Genomic DNA, 16496 nt, shown 5'->3' with positions numbered 1-16496 from the left:
TTTTTAAAGGCACCATAAAAATGTTTGATGCACTGGAAAAAATCGTATTGAAAAACTTGCAGTTAATTCTAACGCTTGATTGTATATCTTGTGTTCTTTCAACCAGTATCTGTACCTATACCTTTTAGTATTAATAATGTTTATAAACAAACTGCTGATGTACAGACATGGGAAATGGTATATTTTTTTTTTATGTCTGTTTGTCATATGAACTATGATAATGTAGCAATGGAATTAACTGTCAGGAATATATAAACAAAGAAGAGATGGAAGAAAAAAAAGAGGGGAAAAGGCTGTGAGATGTTAAAAATTGCTGTATGCAGTTTAAGATTTAAGAAAGAAAAAACAAAAAGAAAACCATTTGCAGTGGCTTAAAATTAATCATATAATTGCAAAGAAATAAACAGCCTTGTCTGTGTAATAGTGATGCTCATTTAGAACCAAGCACACACACACACACACACACACACACACACACACACACACACACACACACACATGCAAAAATATACATGCATGCATGCACACGCACGCACACATACATACAAATATACTTACCTAGACAGATCACTGGCAGTGCCCCAGCATGGCCGCAGCCCCAGGGCTGAAATGCATAAGAGAATAAAAGAATGTATATTCAGATCTCGAACACTGAGAATGAATGCTCAACACTGCAATGGTGCATAAATATTCTTTATTGAAGGAGACCAGTACCAACGTCCCACAAGCTTGCTAATTGGTGAAGATTCCCAGCATGAAACTAATGCTAGCTTTGTTAAACCACAAATAAAGTATATACATACATAAATACATACACTTATACAACAGACATCTTTCAGTTTCCCTCAACCAAATCCAGTCTCAAGGCTTTGGTCAGCTCAGGGCAATGGTAGAAGACACTTGGGATTGAACTTAAGACCACACAACTGGAAAGTAATCTTCTTAACTACCACGCCCATACCTATATTTCCCAACAAACAAGCATTCCCATCACATTGGTGAAAATCTGTGTCAAAAAGAATCTGTTCATGTAACAATTAGAAGCAGCACACTGCATCATCCATTTTTGCAATGTTTAATTTTATATTAACGAACTTAACTAGGAAAACAACTCATTTTATTATTAGTTTTACTTCCTGTAATTGAAAAATAGTATGAAATCTTTCTTTTCCCAATTTACGAAGGTTTTTCATAATTAGCCATATAACATAGGAGAATTTCAAATTCTCATGCACCTATAAATTTTAATAAGGTAAAAAAACTTGAAAAAATGACATTTTTATTAAATCATTTAAGTGTTTCACTTAGTGTTGTTAATAGGAGATACATCCTACCCCTAACCTGAAAAGCATGAACAGGGGAGTGGCACTTAAGGTTTCAGAAAGTAGAGGGAGTGTAAGAGCATTTGTTTTATCCCCTTTTCTTTTTTTTTTTCTTTATTATATCTTTTTTCTTTTATTCTTTTGATGGGGTTTACTTTCAGAGAGAGTGTTTGCAGGAGGGAGTCATACACATGTGCTGTGTGTTGTTAAGTCAGTATGGAGGGATATATAGGGGTCCAGTTCAGATCTCTGTATGTTGTGGTTAATTATCAATAAAGTGAATACTATAGGGTCCAGGACACTGATTTAGTCAGGTGCCTCACAGATATAGGGGCCCATTTCTGATCTATTTATATTGTGGCTTGCTGTCAACAAATAAACATTACAGGTTCAATGCATTGATTTGCCCAGGTGCCTCCCAGGTCTAGGGGCCCAATTCTGATTTATTCATATTGTAACTTGCTGTCAGTAAATAAATACTATGGGGTCCAATGCATTGGTTTATCCAGGGGCCTATAATACTTCTTTATTTATTGCCCACAAGGGGCTAAACATAGAGGGGACAAACAAGGACAGACAAAGGGATTAAGTCGATTACATCGACCCCAGTGCATAACTGGTACTTAATTTATCGACCCCGAAAGGATGAAAGGCAAAGTCGACCTCAGCAGAATTTGAAGTTGAAGGATATTTAGCTGCTGTTTCTTGCAGCTGTCTACACTCTGGGTTCAGTAGGCTTTAAGTTTAAAGCCCGTGGTGGCTATTACTTTGTATATTTTCATCAAAACTACCATATATGTATTTACATCATAGCCTTTCCTGTGTATATGTGTTCACCCACACACACTCATGTACTTGTTTATATGTATCTATGTAAGCATGTATGCGTGTATTTGTCTGTCTGTATGTCCATATAAATATATTTGAACAAATATGCACATACATGCATATGTGCGTAGTTGTTTGTGCACATTTGTGTTTGAATTCTGTGCATGTATGTTTGTGTCTATGTACATACACAAACACACACACTTTCGCGATTGTATAGTTATACACAAATAAATAAGTATATGCATGTGTGTGTGTGAGCATGCACTTGCACGTGTGCATATTATATGCATATAAATATATGTGAACAAATACATATATTGTATGCATGTATGCATAAACAAATACAGTTATATATACATATATATATATATATATATGCATATATGCACATGTATGTACATAATGGTATGTGTGGTATGCATCTGCATGTGTGCATGCATGCATATAAACATATTTCAGTAAGCAGATCAGGTATTTGAGTACATGTTCATATGAATGTATATGTGTGTGTGTATGTGTATGTGTGTGTGTGCATGTGTATATATATGTATGTATCTCTCTATCTGTGTATATATTTGTGTGCGTGTGTGTGAGTGTGTGTGTATATATATATATGTGTGTGTGTGTGTGTATCTCATTTTATTTAACACATACACACTCACACATGACCTGCCTTAGACTCCTCACTCATGCTATTATTGAACCGGGAGCTTAACTGTTGTCCTTCCGTAGCACTTACATAGGCTTACCTGCCTTTTGGGTCTTCTGGATACCAAAACATCTCATATCATATCATTATAGATATATGTGTGTGTGTGTGTCTGTGTATGTATAATATGTGTGTATATACACACACAATATGCACTGTATTGTGCATATAAGCAAACAAGCACATTGAATGTTTGTCTATAATGAACATCATTTGCCAGTCTCCCTCTACACGTACGGAAGTTGTCCAACCCAACATCACCCTATATGATCGGTCATGTTCAGTTTTGCATTGCTGCATTCAATTGTTCTTGTTGCACATATCACACTATTCTTCTACCAATTCCTCATCACACTCTCTGTATTTAAAGATGCATGTGACCTGGCCTGTTTAACAATTCACATGCATGTTCATGAATTTCTCTCCGATTTTGTATTAGATTATTATAATTCTTCATGCGTGTAATGTTGGTGCAGCTTAATAAATTCACCTGGTGCATTTTGTTTGTTCAGGCTGATAAACCTGTGCAGTAAATATGCATTTAAATGCACATAATCCACTCTCTATATATACAGGCGAGTTCAAAAGTCCTTTTAGTATTTTGACAATAAATAAAATGGTTATTTAAAAAAATTTTTACGAATTTTTACATAATTTTCATATACTTTTTGTTACTTTCTTGTGTGTGTGTGTATATATATATGTGTGAGTGTATATATATATATGTATGCACAGCTTTTTTATTTGTTTATTTCACCGTTTCGTTTTCCTGTCTTGTTTTCCGTCCGCCACTATCCTCCATGAAAAAAAATTTAATTTGTGTTTGTGGGAAGAGCCATTTTAACGATGCATCCTGCCCTAACTCTTCGAAACGCCGATGTTTTAATGGTGGCAGCTGATGAAGGATATGTTCTCTATGTGGCCTGCTTGTCTGTTGTACCTTGTTTATCATTTTGTCCATGTTCTTTTGCAACGTCATATACCCAAATATGTATCTATATGTACATGTAGATGAAGGTATGTACATGCATGTACATATATATGCATATACTCATATATTGTTTATATATATATATATATATATATATATATATATATATATATCATCATCATTATTTAACAACTGTTGTCCATGCTGGCATGGTTTTGACAGTTACATTGATCCCCAGTGATCAGTTTGTACTTGCTTTATCGAACCCAATGGAAGGAATGGCAAAAGTCGACCTCAGCAGAATTTGAACTTGTAATGTAAAGATGAACAAAATGCTGCTAAGCATTTTGCCCAGCACTCTAATGATTTGAGCAGGTTTCTGTCTCAAATAATAATGATAATAACAATAATGATAATAATAATAATAATAATAATAATAATAACAACAACAATAATAATCAGAAGAAGGAAAACAACTATAAACAATAAAAAATAAAGACTGACATAAAATCACACTATATTTAATGAATGGTTATTTTATAAATGGAATAGATGCTCATTTATAAATGGATGCTATATATTTCAGCTGAATATGATTATCTGTCTGTCTATCTACCTCTGTCTCTCCCTACACACACACATATATATAGATATACACGTGTGTATGTCTATATATATATATCTATCTATTTATCTATATAAATATACATACATACACACACGCACGCACACACACACACACACACACACACACACACACATATATATGTATGTATATATATATATATATATATATATATATATATATGTATATGTATATATTTATATACACACACTTAGTACAGTATTATTGTGTGTGAAAAAAAAATTGGTTAAAAAGTAGTGAAAAAGTCAGAAACACAAATTTGGAATAAATTCAATATCTGAAAAATAAATGGAAAGAAACACTTGAAATGTAAGGAGAAAAGAAATATCTTGTCAGCAAATTTATTAAATTTCTTTTTTTTTCAATTAAAATTTTTATTTTTATTTATTTTTTTAATTCTTGAACCATTTTTAAAGAACGTACCAAAACTCAGTGGTGAAAATATAAGTATAAGAATATGGTGAGTATATGTGTGTGTGTGTGTGTGTAATTGAAGAAGATTCATAAATACATATACATGTGTTTGTGTGTAGGTATCTATCACCCAATATATTTAAACATATATATATATATATATATATATATGTGTGTATTTATGTGTGTATATATGAATGTATATATTACAAGGGGTTTTAGTTAAATGCGCATGCTCTTATGAATTCATTGTGTTTGTTTGCACACAAGCATACATACATACATAATACACATACATACATGCATGCATAATATACATACATACATGCATAATATACATACATACATACATAAATGCATACACTCGTATATACATGTATACATATTGATTTTGATCAATAACTTGCTTTTGGGAATATCAATTGACAATAGTTGTCAGCAAACATTTTATTGTATTTCATTTTATTTATTTATATATATATCTATATATTTATTATTATCATTATTATTATTATTACAAGTTATTTATCCAAATACTACAGCACTATTCTCACTGCATAATAGTCACCAGCCACTCATAGGGTTTTCCTTATTTCTCTCTCTCTCTTGTTTCTATTTTTACCCCCCCCCATTCACCTTTTCCACCAGCATGGTTTTATTTCAGTTTCAAAGCTGTTGTTATTGTTGTTGTTGTCGTCATCCTCGTCATCATTGCCATTGCTGTTGTTGTTGTTGTTGTTGTTGTATTTTAAAAAAGTGTTCTGCTGTTCAACTTTATTTCGAAATCTATCAGATTTAGAGTACAACTAATTCACGTGATACTATAAAAGAAAGCAGCTCTGGCACAACAACGACAACTACCACCACCACCACCACCACCACTACCAACAACAACAACAACAGTCAATAAAAGTTTAGAAGAAAAATAGAATAAAGATTAAATCCAATGGCGCCAACAGTGTGTGTGTTATAAATGATCTTGGCTTTCTTGAATCTTGTAATCTCATTATATTCTAATTGCTTCTTATGTTCCTTTGGCTCATCAAATTACATTAAGGCACCTGTATTAAAGAAACGAAACAGAGGAGTTACACCATCACAATATAAGAACAACGAAATTTAAAGCAGGTGGGGTGGGACATGTGGTGCTGAAAAAGCTGTTCTCTTTTGCTAACGTCTCATGCACCAGACATGATTCTTTTTGTGCTGTTGAAAGTGAGAGAAAAGAGGCACAAGAGAATATAGGAGAGAGAGAGAGATAGATAGATAGAGAGAGAAAGAGAGAGAGAGAGAGAAACAAGGAGAAAGAAAAGGAGAGAAAAAGAAAGAGATATGGGGAAAGTGGTAAGATGTAAAAAAGGAAAGAGGAAAAATTATTCCTTCATATGTGCCATGAAATATTTTCTATCGCTTTCGGAAAACTAGCTTAGCTTTTATCTCTGAGAAATTAACAGGAATTGCTTTATTGGCAACAGACGAAAATGGTAAAGAACTAGGTCTTCAAAAATATTTGGTGCATGTACTATTCGTTACTTAATGTATTTCCAGGTAGTTTCTGATCATTCTTAATGGATTTCGTTGCTATCAGCATCCACAGTAGAAAAGCTAAAATACATCGTCGTCATCGTCATCATCATCACCATCATCATCATCATCATCATTATTTTTGCTGCTGTTGCTGTTATTATAGCCAAGAGATTAATAACCAAATCTGCTTTGCAAATGTTAACTGTAACAAAGAAATGCAGCAGTAACAACCAGTATAAAGTGATCAATTCAGGGTACAGTTGGCTATAAATCCACAATAGAATATGCTTTACGTAAAACTACTATAAAAAACTGGCCTTTGAAATATGAAGAAATGAGAAAAAAAAATCCCTAATTGATAAACTCTCTTTCTTCTTTATGGTTTTTCTGCACTTACTGCCTCTGTTATATGTGTTTTAGCCTGAATGTTAAATATTGGTCAACTGTTGATGAAATCTTTTGAGTGACGTTATACTGATGATTTCTAAAAAGAATGAAATGGTGTTATTCATGATTACTGAAAATTTAAAAGACCTTTGTAATAATAAATTACCAAAAATATATTAGATACATATATCTCATGTATCTTCGTAATTGCAAATTAAAATTTCTAATCCTGCTAGATATTATGGGAAAATGATTATCTCCTTGATTATCTCTTTTGTGCTGACTGTCAACTAAGGGACTGCAGCAGCTTTATCAAAGCTAACTTTTAATTGCTCTGTCATCTAATCATTTTTAGTTGACATATTTTTACATCGAAATATGTAAATACACACACACACAATTTTCTTGATACAGGATTTAATTTACAAGCATTTCTTGTAACAAAGGGACATTTTTTTATGGTCCTTAAACAGTCATTATGCTCCCAACATAGTCTTTTCTTTCACGAAGGAAAATTAAAATTTTATTCAGAAACTGAGTTGTAACCACCATGAACAAGTTGAATCAAAAGTGTTTGCCATAATATACAATCAGTAGTACTATACACTCAGTTGTATATGTTAACCTTTAGCATGTTGTAGGTGCATCCTGTGCCATACGTGTTTTCAACCTCGTAACTTCAAGCACATTGTGTTCTATACAGTGACATGACGCACCTACAGCATGCTAAAGGTTAACTCTTAAAGCCCTGTAGTGATTTCTTGATATAACTCACCCAATTTATTTGAGCAGTAGTTGTGGTAGACTTAATACATTAGTTGTTTTAACACGACCATCATGAGAGATATTCATGACGATGTTGTTAGTCTAGCTGAAGAATCATGAAACATAACTATCACATGAATTTATAATGAAATTTCCTGATAGAATAAAATCATTGTTGGTGTACATTTGTTGTGTATTTTTGTCTGATGCCATGTCACTTTCACCTGTCGAGGTAGGTTAAAAGCAGTTCAGTTAAATATAAGCAGGTGTTTACACATATATTTAAAAAATATAGATCCCTAGGCATTGATTTCCTTATCTCAGAGCTGAGTTCATGCCCCAGTTAGTCTTAACCAATACTAAATAAATACTGATAAATAAATCAATCATAAATAACATCACTGAGTTCTAACACGACTTAAGATATTTGCATCCTGCTGTTCAAAAATTGAAATGAGATAAAGCAATTTGTAGAAGCTCACTAAATAAACGACAAACATAAATACTGCTGATGCAAACAGGAAATCCTTTGACAGGAAGTTCTTTCAAAAACAATGCTAAATTTTGTTTTCACACAGAAGAGTGCTTCATTCCTGTTTTTGAAGCCCCAAAGAACAATACTTTTGAAACTATGATTTTGTGATATTTAGGATTTAGGAACAAGCACAGATATTTTTGATACAGGACATTATGAGTTAAGCTTGATTGATTAATTTAATAGTTTCATATTTTGACGCTAGGCCAGCAAGTTCAGGAGTTGGGGGCAAGTTGATTAAATCAACCCCAGTGTTTAACTGGTACTTATTTTATTGACCCCTGAAAGAATGAAAAGTGAAGTTGACTTTGGCAGAATTTGATCTCAGAACATAAATATGGACGAAATGCCACTAAGTGCTTTGCTTGGCATGCTAATGACTCACCCAGTTTGCCACCTTGGTGATTAATTAAAAAGTGAAATGAATTTTGCTTAATTAGGTTTATGATGCAAGTCTACTGGATAAATATCCTGAAGACAAACCCCACGTGGACTAGGTAACAACCCCCTGAACTGTTTCCATCAATTTTTTCTCTAGCAACTATACTGCTAATAATGTCAGCTAAGTGCCATAAGCTGCCAGCGATGTGCAAGGAGCATCTATGCATTTTAAGAAATCTATTTCAGGTATCTTTTTACTGCTATGCATCTGCCACATATGAAGATTATCTTCCCCTTGGGCCTAGGCAGTTTTGTTGAGCCTGATGATGGATGAGGGCTACACCTACTGTTGCTGCTGGCCAAGATAAAGTCTATTGCCCATTTTAGTACATAATACTTAAACCTTTATATTTCTGAAATTACTACCATTGCCTTAGTGTCTACTTTTCTATGCTTGCATGGGTCAGGTGACAGTAGTTGAGATAGAGTTTCTATAACCAGAAAGAAAGCTCTCTCTATCACTAACCCTCACCTGTTCTAATCAGGATATTATTTCCCCTTGCATCTTAGCTACTGCACAATGCCAAGACAAGGACAGATAGATAGACACACACACACACACACGTATGTATAAGCACAAAGTTGGGCTTCTCTTTCAGTTTCCATCTATGAAATCTTTTCACAAAGCTTTGGTCAGCCCAAGACTGTTGTAGGAAATGCTTGTCCAAGGTGGCACACACCGGGCCTGAACCTGAAACCCTCTCCTTGGGTTTCACAGCTTACATACACCTTACTCTGCTGCAATTAGGATATTCCCACCAAAATAGAATTAGGCTTGCAATTAAACTCTTATTTCCTGATAGAATTTAGATCACATTTTGATTAGAATGCTCTTTGACTATTATCATTAATTGACAATTGATATCAAATGATTATTATTAGTGACAGCCACATTGTGAATTAGCACAATGCTATTAAAATATATTAATTAGTTGAGTTCTTGGACCAAAGAAAATGCATAAACATAAAAATATGGTGTCTGACTAAAATTTACAATAAATGACAACAGGAATAATAAAGCTAAAAGACATTAATTTTCAACAATCTTGAGTAGATTATGTTTATACTTATATGGAGGCAATGTGGACAATAATGCTAGTGTTGTGTAACTGTGGCTGATGCTGGTGGCATGTAAAATGCACCATTTGAGTGTTGGGCTTCATGGAGGCAATGATAAATGACCGAGAACTCTGGCAATATACCATGCTCGAGTAGAAGACACATCGAGCCAAGTGAAACTGTTGTTGTGGCAGATACTGGTGTCACGCAACTGGCACAGGTGCCAGTTCCGTGACACACATTACACTCTCAGAGTGGTTGCCAGATCAGATTGGAGCCTGGTACAGCCTTCTGGCTTGCCAGTCTTCATTCAAACCATCCAACCCATGCCAGCATGGAAAAGCAGACGTTAAACGATGATGTTGATGATGATGATGGTGATATTTTATTTTTAAGTTATATATTTTTATATCTTTTCTGCTCACTGGTTTTCCTCTTGGTTCTTCTTACTCAGCTGAAATAATCAAAAGATCTTATTCATGATAGCATATTATGAATGCTAACATCTGGAAATTATTTTTACAAACACCGAAAGGAAACAAAAAAATAGGAAGCAAAAGACTGAAAAAAATCCAAAGTAATCTCAATGTCGCTGGTTGTTTGTGTTGTATTGGTGAACACTGATGTCTGAATAGACACAAATGTTTAATTTATGCTCAAATTTCATTGGTTCAACAGTATAAAAAATATCAGTGAAATGTCAAGTGTTGACTGTAAAACGTTAAGTATCATGGTATTGGTATTGATCTGAAAGGTCTATATTGAACCAGAGAAGCATATTTACATGAAGAGAGCATATTGTTTATTGTTTATTATAAAATATGTCAGGTCAGTTACTGTAGCTAATTGAGGTTTGTTTATTCAATGTTAGATAGAAATAATTTGTAATGAATGAATGAGAAAAAAAGATAGTAAGATTGGAAAAGGAAAATAACAGGAATAAATTAGAGAATGTTTAATGTTTTTAATTGTTGTGTTGTTTTGATATTGTTGATTCTGTGGCCTATTGACCTGTGGAACCATCTGCAAAAAAAAGCAATCTTTTATAGATAACTTAACGTGAATTTGAAATTAGAGATACGTAGAATATATGGGTTTTGTTTCGCAAAGTGGTCAATGCAAAAATCAAGCACATCAAGGAATCTATGTATATGAGCATGCGTGTATATGTTTGTACAAACCACAGACATATCTGTGTGTACATATAACATCAAGCTAAGAAAACTGTGTAGAGTGTTCTGCTGAACTTTCATTTGTTGAAGCAAATAGAGAGAGTCCAATTTGTACCATATATATATATATATATATATATATATATACACACGCACACACACACATATATATGTGTGTATATATATATGAATGTGTATCTGTCTATCACTATATATACGTGTGAATAGGTGTTTATATATATATATATACATATATATATATATATATATATATATATATATATATATATATATACACACACACACACATATATACACACATATGTATATATATGTATACATACATATGTACGTACATACAAACATACATACATACATACATACATATGGATAAACTGTGATTTTCAGAAAGCGAAATCAACCGGCTGATTCACACAAGTTCAATCTGTGAGGGGAACAGTTAAAATATGCAAAATTTTTCTCAAGTTCCAAATGTGAATTTGTCTGTGTTAACTACATCCCAGAGATTTAAAATAATTAAAAATAGAAGAAACATACAAATAAAAATATCCTGTTATTGATATTGAAAATCTAATGAAGTAGCTTTGGGTCTAGGTTAGAAACTGACCCTTTCTCTATTGGCATGAGATCTTGAAATAAAACTGAATAATGACATACATACATACATACATACACACACACATACATATAGGCTTACATTCATACAGTTCTGAGTTCAATTCCCAGACCGGGTTGTGTGTTATGTTCTTGAGCAAAATACTTTATTTCATATTGCACCAGTTCATTCAGCTGTAGAAATAAGTTGCGACATTCACTGGTGCCAAGCTGTATCAGCCTTTACCTTTCCCTTGGACAGCATCGGTGGCATAGAAACGGGAGGCTAGTATGTATGGGTGACTTCTGATCTTCCACAAAACAACCTTGGCTGGACTTGTGTACTGGAGAAATTTCTAGGTACAATCCCATGGTCATGTGGGATCGAAATGGGTCTTGTTTATTTATATATATATATATATATATATATACAGCTGCTTCATATTCACCTTATAATGACAATCTGATCATGCTAAACTATAACTGTTTATAAACAGAAATTACCCAAGAACCTGTGTAATCCCACTGAAGCACACCACAAAAATAAGAAAGGAAACTAATAAGGGAAACTACTAGACATTAACAACCAGCAGAGACATAATGACATAATGAAATCCTGTTTTAACCCAAGGGAGTTTCCCTAACGAGCTGTTTAATGGATATCAATGTGATTTTGACATCAAAACAGGTCACTATTCCCATTGGTGTCAAACAGACTTAGGAAAAATTTGGGAATATGCATTCCAAAAGTTTGCCTCTGCATCAAATATTAACATATATAAGTGCAGGCATGGCTGTGTGGTAAGATGTTTGCTTCCCAACCACATGGTTCCAGGTTCAGTCCCACTGTGAGGCACCATGGTTTAAACGATTTTGCAGTGGAGACCTGGGCTTTGAAGATCATGAGTGTAGTGGACGCCCATCTGTCATTGATGATGGTCAATTAAAGACTGTCATTGAGAAAGATCCATGTAAAACCACTCAAGAACTGATAAAAGAATTTCAAGTTAGCTAGAAAACTGCCTGCAATCATTTGCATGTGATCGGAAAATCCAAAATCCTTGACAAATGGGTACCATATGATTTGAGTGAAAATCAGAAAATATGCAGATACGAAATTTGTTTGTTGCTTCTCCTCCGTAACCAGACCGATCCATTTCTCAACCAATGAAAAGTGGATTCTGTGCAATAATAAAAAACGTTCTTTGCAGGGGTTGGGCAAGAATGTGGCACTGAAAATTTTCCCTAAACCCAAGCTCTTCAAGAAGAAGGTTATAGTAACTGTTTGGTGGTGTACTGCTGGACTCATCCACTATAATTTCTTAAAAGCTGGAAAAACTATTACTGCAGAAACATATTGGCATGAAATTGCCAAAATGAATGAAAAACTGCTACTCCTCCGTCCCAGACTGGTCAACAGAAGAGGACCAATCATTCTTCATGACAAAGCTTGACCACACGTGTCACTAAGGATGCTCCAGAAGGCAAGGGAACTTGGCAAAAGTCCAGTAGAAATTCTTCATAGTTCAAAACGTTGCTTACTTCGTAACCAAGTTCTTTCAACTTCTGGAGTCTCATAAGTGACACATGTGGTCAAGCATTGTCATGAAGAATGGTTGGCCTTCTTCTGTTGACCAGTCTGGGATGGAGGAGTAGCAGTTTTTTGTTCATTGATGAGAAGTGGAAGACGAAGACAAAAAAAGCCCAGGTACACTTTTACTCCACCACCCATATATGTGTGTTTATAAAGGTGTGTGTGTGTGAAGGTGTGTGTAAATATTATTTTTGTACTCAATTATAAATTCACATATAAACAATGTTATTTTAAGAGAGTATTGTAGTTCGCTTGAAGCATTGTGTATTGTTTGTAAAGAATAAAAAGTTTAGAATGGTATAACAATGCACTATAGAACAAAAAATGGACTATATACCTGTTGTAACTTGATTATCTATAGTCCGATGATATTTCGGAATTAGAATTCCTTCTTCAGATTTTCTTTGCTGGAGTCTCTGCTATTTTATTATTGTCTCTCTCTCTCGGGTTATTACTGCTGGACATGGTGTTTTATCACGGTAATTCTTGTGGGGAGAAAAAATAAAAATAAAATCCCCCTTCCCCTACAAAAATAAAGTGAAAAACAACACCAAAACAATAAAATATCATCATAAAGAGCTGCATTTAAAAATGATTGATTTTCTTTCCATTTTTTTCCTTAGTATTCCAAGTTTGTGCCAGACAAACATCTCTTTTCTCTCTTTTTCACAGTTCTATGCTTCCGTCTGCTGTTGCTAATATGAATTAATATTGTTTCATTCAATTCTGGTTTTGAGAAGGAATTCAGATAACTCGACTGAAATTTCATTGCTTCAATTCATTTGCAAACATTTCATTTTCTTTCTTTAATCCCTTTTCTTTTCTTTCTTTCATTCGTTTTCCCTTTCATCCTCTTTCCTTTCTTCTTTTTTTTGATACCTAGAAGAATATTGAGGTATATTTAATAACCAGTTGATCAAGCAAGTGGGGCCTCATATCAGTGGTGGTGGTGGTGGTGGGGAGGGGCTGGTGCACATTGATGCTGTCGAGAGGTAGCCCCCAAAACGGCGCACTTTCTCTCCTGACGACCCTCATACATTTGCTGGCTTCTGGTATGCAGAGTTCTCGACCGGTAGCCTCAAGCCAATCAAAGCCTTGTGAGTGGATTTGGTAGACAGAAATTAAAAGAATCCCGTTGTATACATATATATATATATATATGTGTGTGTGTGTGTGTGTGTGTGTGTGTGTGTGTGTGTTTGTCCCTCCACCATTGCTTGACAACTGATGTTAGTACTGAAACGTTTTTTATCTTGACATTTTTTCCATATATATATATCAATTCGTGTGTTCCTTTTCAACTTTCTACACACACATATATATATATATATATATATATATATATATATATATATATATTTATATATATATATACATACATATATATATATATATTTGATGGGTGTTTTTCAGTTTCCACCTACCAAATCCCCTTGCAAAACTTTGTTTTGCCCAAGGTGTTGTCACAGAAGACACCCAGGAACTGAACCCAGAACAACATGGCTGGGATGGAAGCTTCTTAACAACTCAGCTACACCTACACCTTTCCCCTATACATAAATTTCCATATGAATTTATACCTGCACACGTTAGCATGTACACAGACTAAAACCAATAAGAATCTGATATTTTTAACTTCTTCCGATATCTGCCTTGGAACTGATAGTTTGTTTCCTCCCCACCTGTTTGTGTTATCTCTAATGCCTGATATTGACTTTGTTTTTATTATTGATAACCACTGAAGGATGAGAGCTGTAGTGTACGATACAAGTTATCAACGTACTGACATGTCAAAGCAATTTCCATATTGCAGGAAGACATTTCATTTCACTTCACAGCAGCAATCCCATGAGATGTCGTAAACATCTTAACATCTCATTTCACCATTCCAAACAGCAGACCGGGCCTCAGACCTCACCAAACGAAGCCAAAAGTTAGTAACCTGTGAAATGATATATAAATAATGTAAAATACTCTTTGAAAATAAGTCCTCTTCAGTGTTAGTGATATTATGCTGCTTGGTGCACAATATCTTGTGGTGGCAAAAATGGATTTTAAGAACCAGAGATACGCCAGGGTCTGTGAGTCTGATTTGGGAATGGAAGGCAAGTGCTAGTCCCTATTAACTCCACCTGCACCATGAGAGGATAATTCTATCCTTTTCATATCCCTCTTATTTCCATCATTGGTCATATTGTTCCCTCAAAAAGTGCTTTTCTCAAATTTAACCCATAAAGTCCTGGGATTTGCACTTACATAGCAAGGAGTGCTGAGCACATTTTATAAAACTGAGACGACTATGCACACATAAAAAACAAAAAAATAGTTAAAATATCTTCTTAGTATACAATGGTGGCAAGTTTTACATCATCTGAAAAGTCACTAGTTGAACTATTTGTCCTCTTGCATTCTGGTGGGTATCGGAACGTTTGAGTGACATTAGACCCTAACAGACGCCCATAAATTAAATGCATCTATCTGGGCCACGATCGTGGGCTGTCAACCCGTGCCTGACAGCCATGATCATGGCCTGTCATGCTTTATGTGTTAATTAAACTTTTCTTTTTGGGGACACAGATATTGAGTCATATAGCCAACTGGAAACGATGTTTCCTGGGGCTAAACAACAGTAACATTCGTCCCATCCATGACTGCCACATTATGTTGGCAAATAATCTTTACTTTAAAGAACTGTTACTGGATATCTCCCTTTGAAAGATTTAGAAATAATAATGTTTCTATTCATATAATTTTTACTTTACAATAATTACTTCAAATTTAAGAACACCGGCAATTTTGAGCAGAGATGATTAATCAATGCTATCAGCAGCTCCAGTACTTCTGTGAAACTTTATTTTACCAACTCCAGAGTGCTAAAAGGTAAAACTGGCCTCAGCTGGAGTTGAACTCTTGAGAGTCAAAAAAAAAAAAAATACTGCAAATCATTTTGACTGTCACTTTACTGATTCTGCTAATCCACTGTTTTGGGGTTTTATAATGATGATTATTTTTATGTGGATGATAATTTTTGAATTGATATTGTTGGAAGAAATCAATCAGCAATGTTAAAAGTCATGTTAAAAATGTCAGCCTATTTATGAACAGACATAAACTTCCTGTTGAAAAAGAGTTCATAACTTCCAACTAAAAAGATTTGTCTCCCCTTACACACACTTCCTGTTTTGACACCACACTTCCTGCTTAACACAAACTTTTAACCCTTTTTTTAAACCTAACACAACTCTCAATTTTCATGCATCCTTATTTTTCCAACCATTATCTACATGGATTACCATTGAACTTTAAAAGCTCAAAGACAATATAATGTATTGGTATATTTATTTTTTTTTATATATTATTTTTTTTATATATTATTTTCTTCATTTTGTACTTGTTTGTAAAAAACATTTTCATTCTCCCTCTTCTTGAAAATTTGCTATGCAATGAAAGCCGGTTAGAAATCTTTATTAAAATATGCTTCCAGTTTAGCATTCTGCCTTATTATTATTTTTCATTTTCCTATTATTTCTCCACGTGCGGTTAACACA

At 34.1% G+C, this 16496-nt stretch overlaps 1 long non-coding RNA gene across 1 annotated transcript in view; it reads right to left on the bottom strand.

Annotated features, from left to right (window-relative positions):
• Positions 1 to 4843: 4843 nt before the first annotated feature.
• Positions 4844 to 16496, bottom strand: part of LOC106884501 (uncharacterized) — a 113361-nt gene continuing 101708 nt past the window's right edge. The window contains exon 4 of the long non-coding RNA XR_001411252.3: positions 4844 to 5914. This is a non-coding gene — a long non-coding RNA (uncharacterized LOC106884501). The remainder of the gene's footprint in view (positions 5915 to 16496) is intronic.

The sequence above is a fragment of the Octopus bimaculoides genome, chromosome 21 (assembly GCF_046866305.1).
Source record: "Octopus bimaculoides isolate indiv1 chromosome 21, ASM4686630v1, whole genome shotgun sequence".
Lineage (NCBI taxonomy): Eukaryota > Metazoa > Mollusca > Cephalopoda > Octopoda > Octopodidae > Octopus > Octopus bimaculoides.
This window is presented reverse-complemented; position numbering and strand designations above follow the sequence as displayed.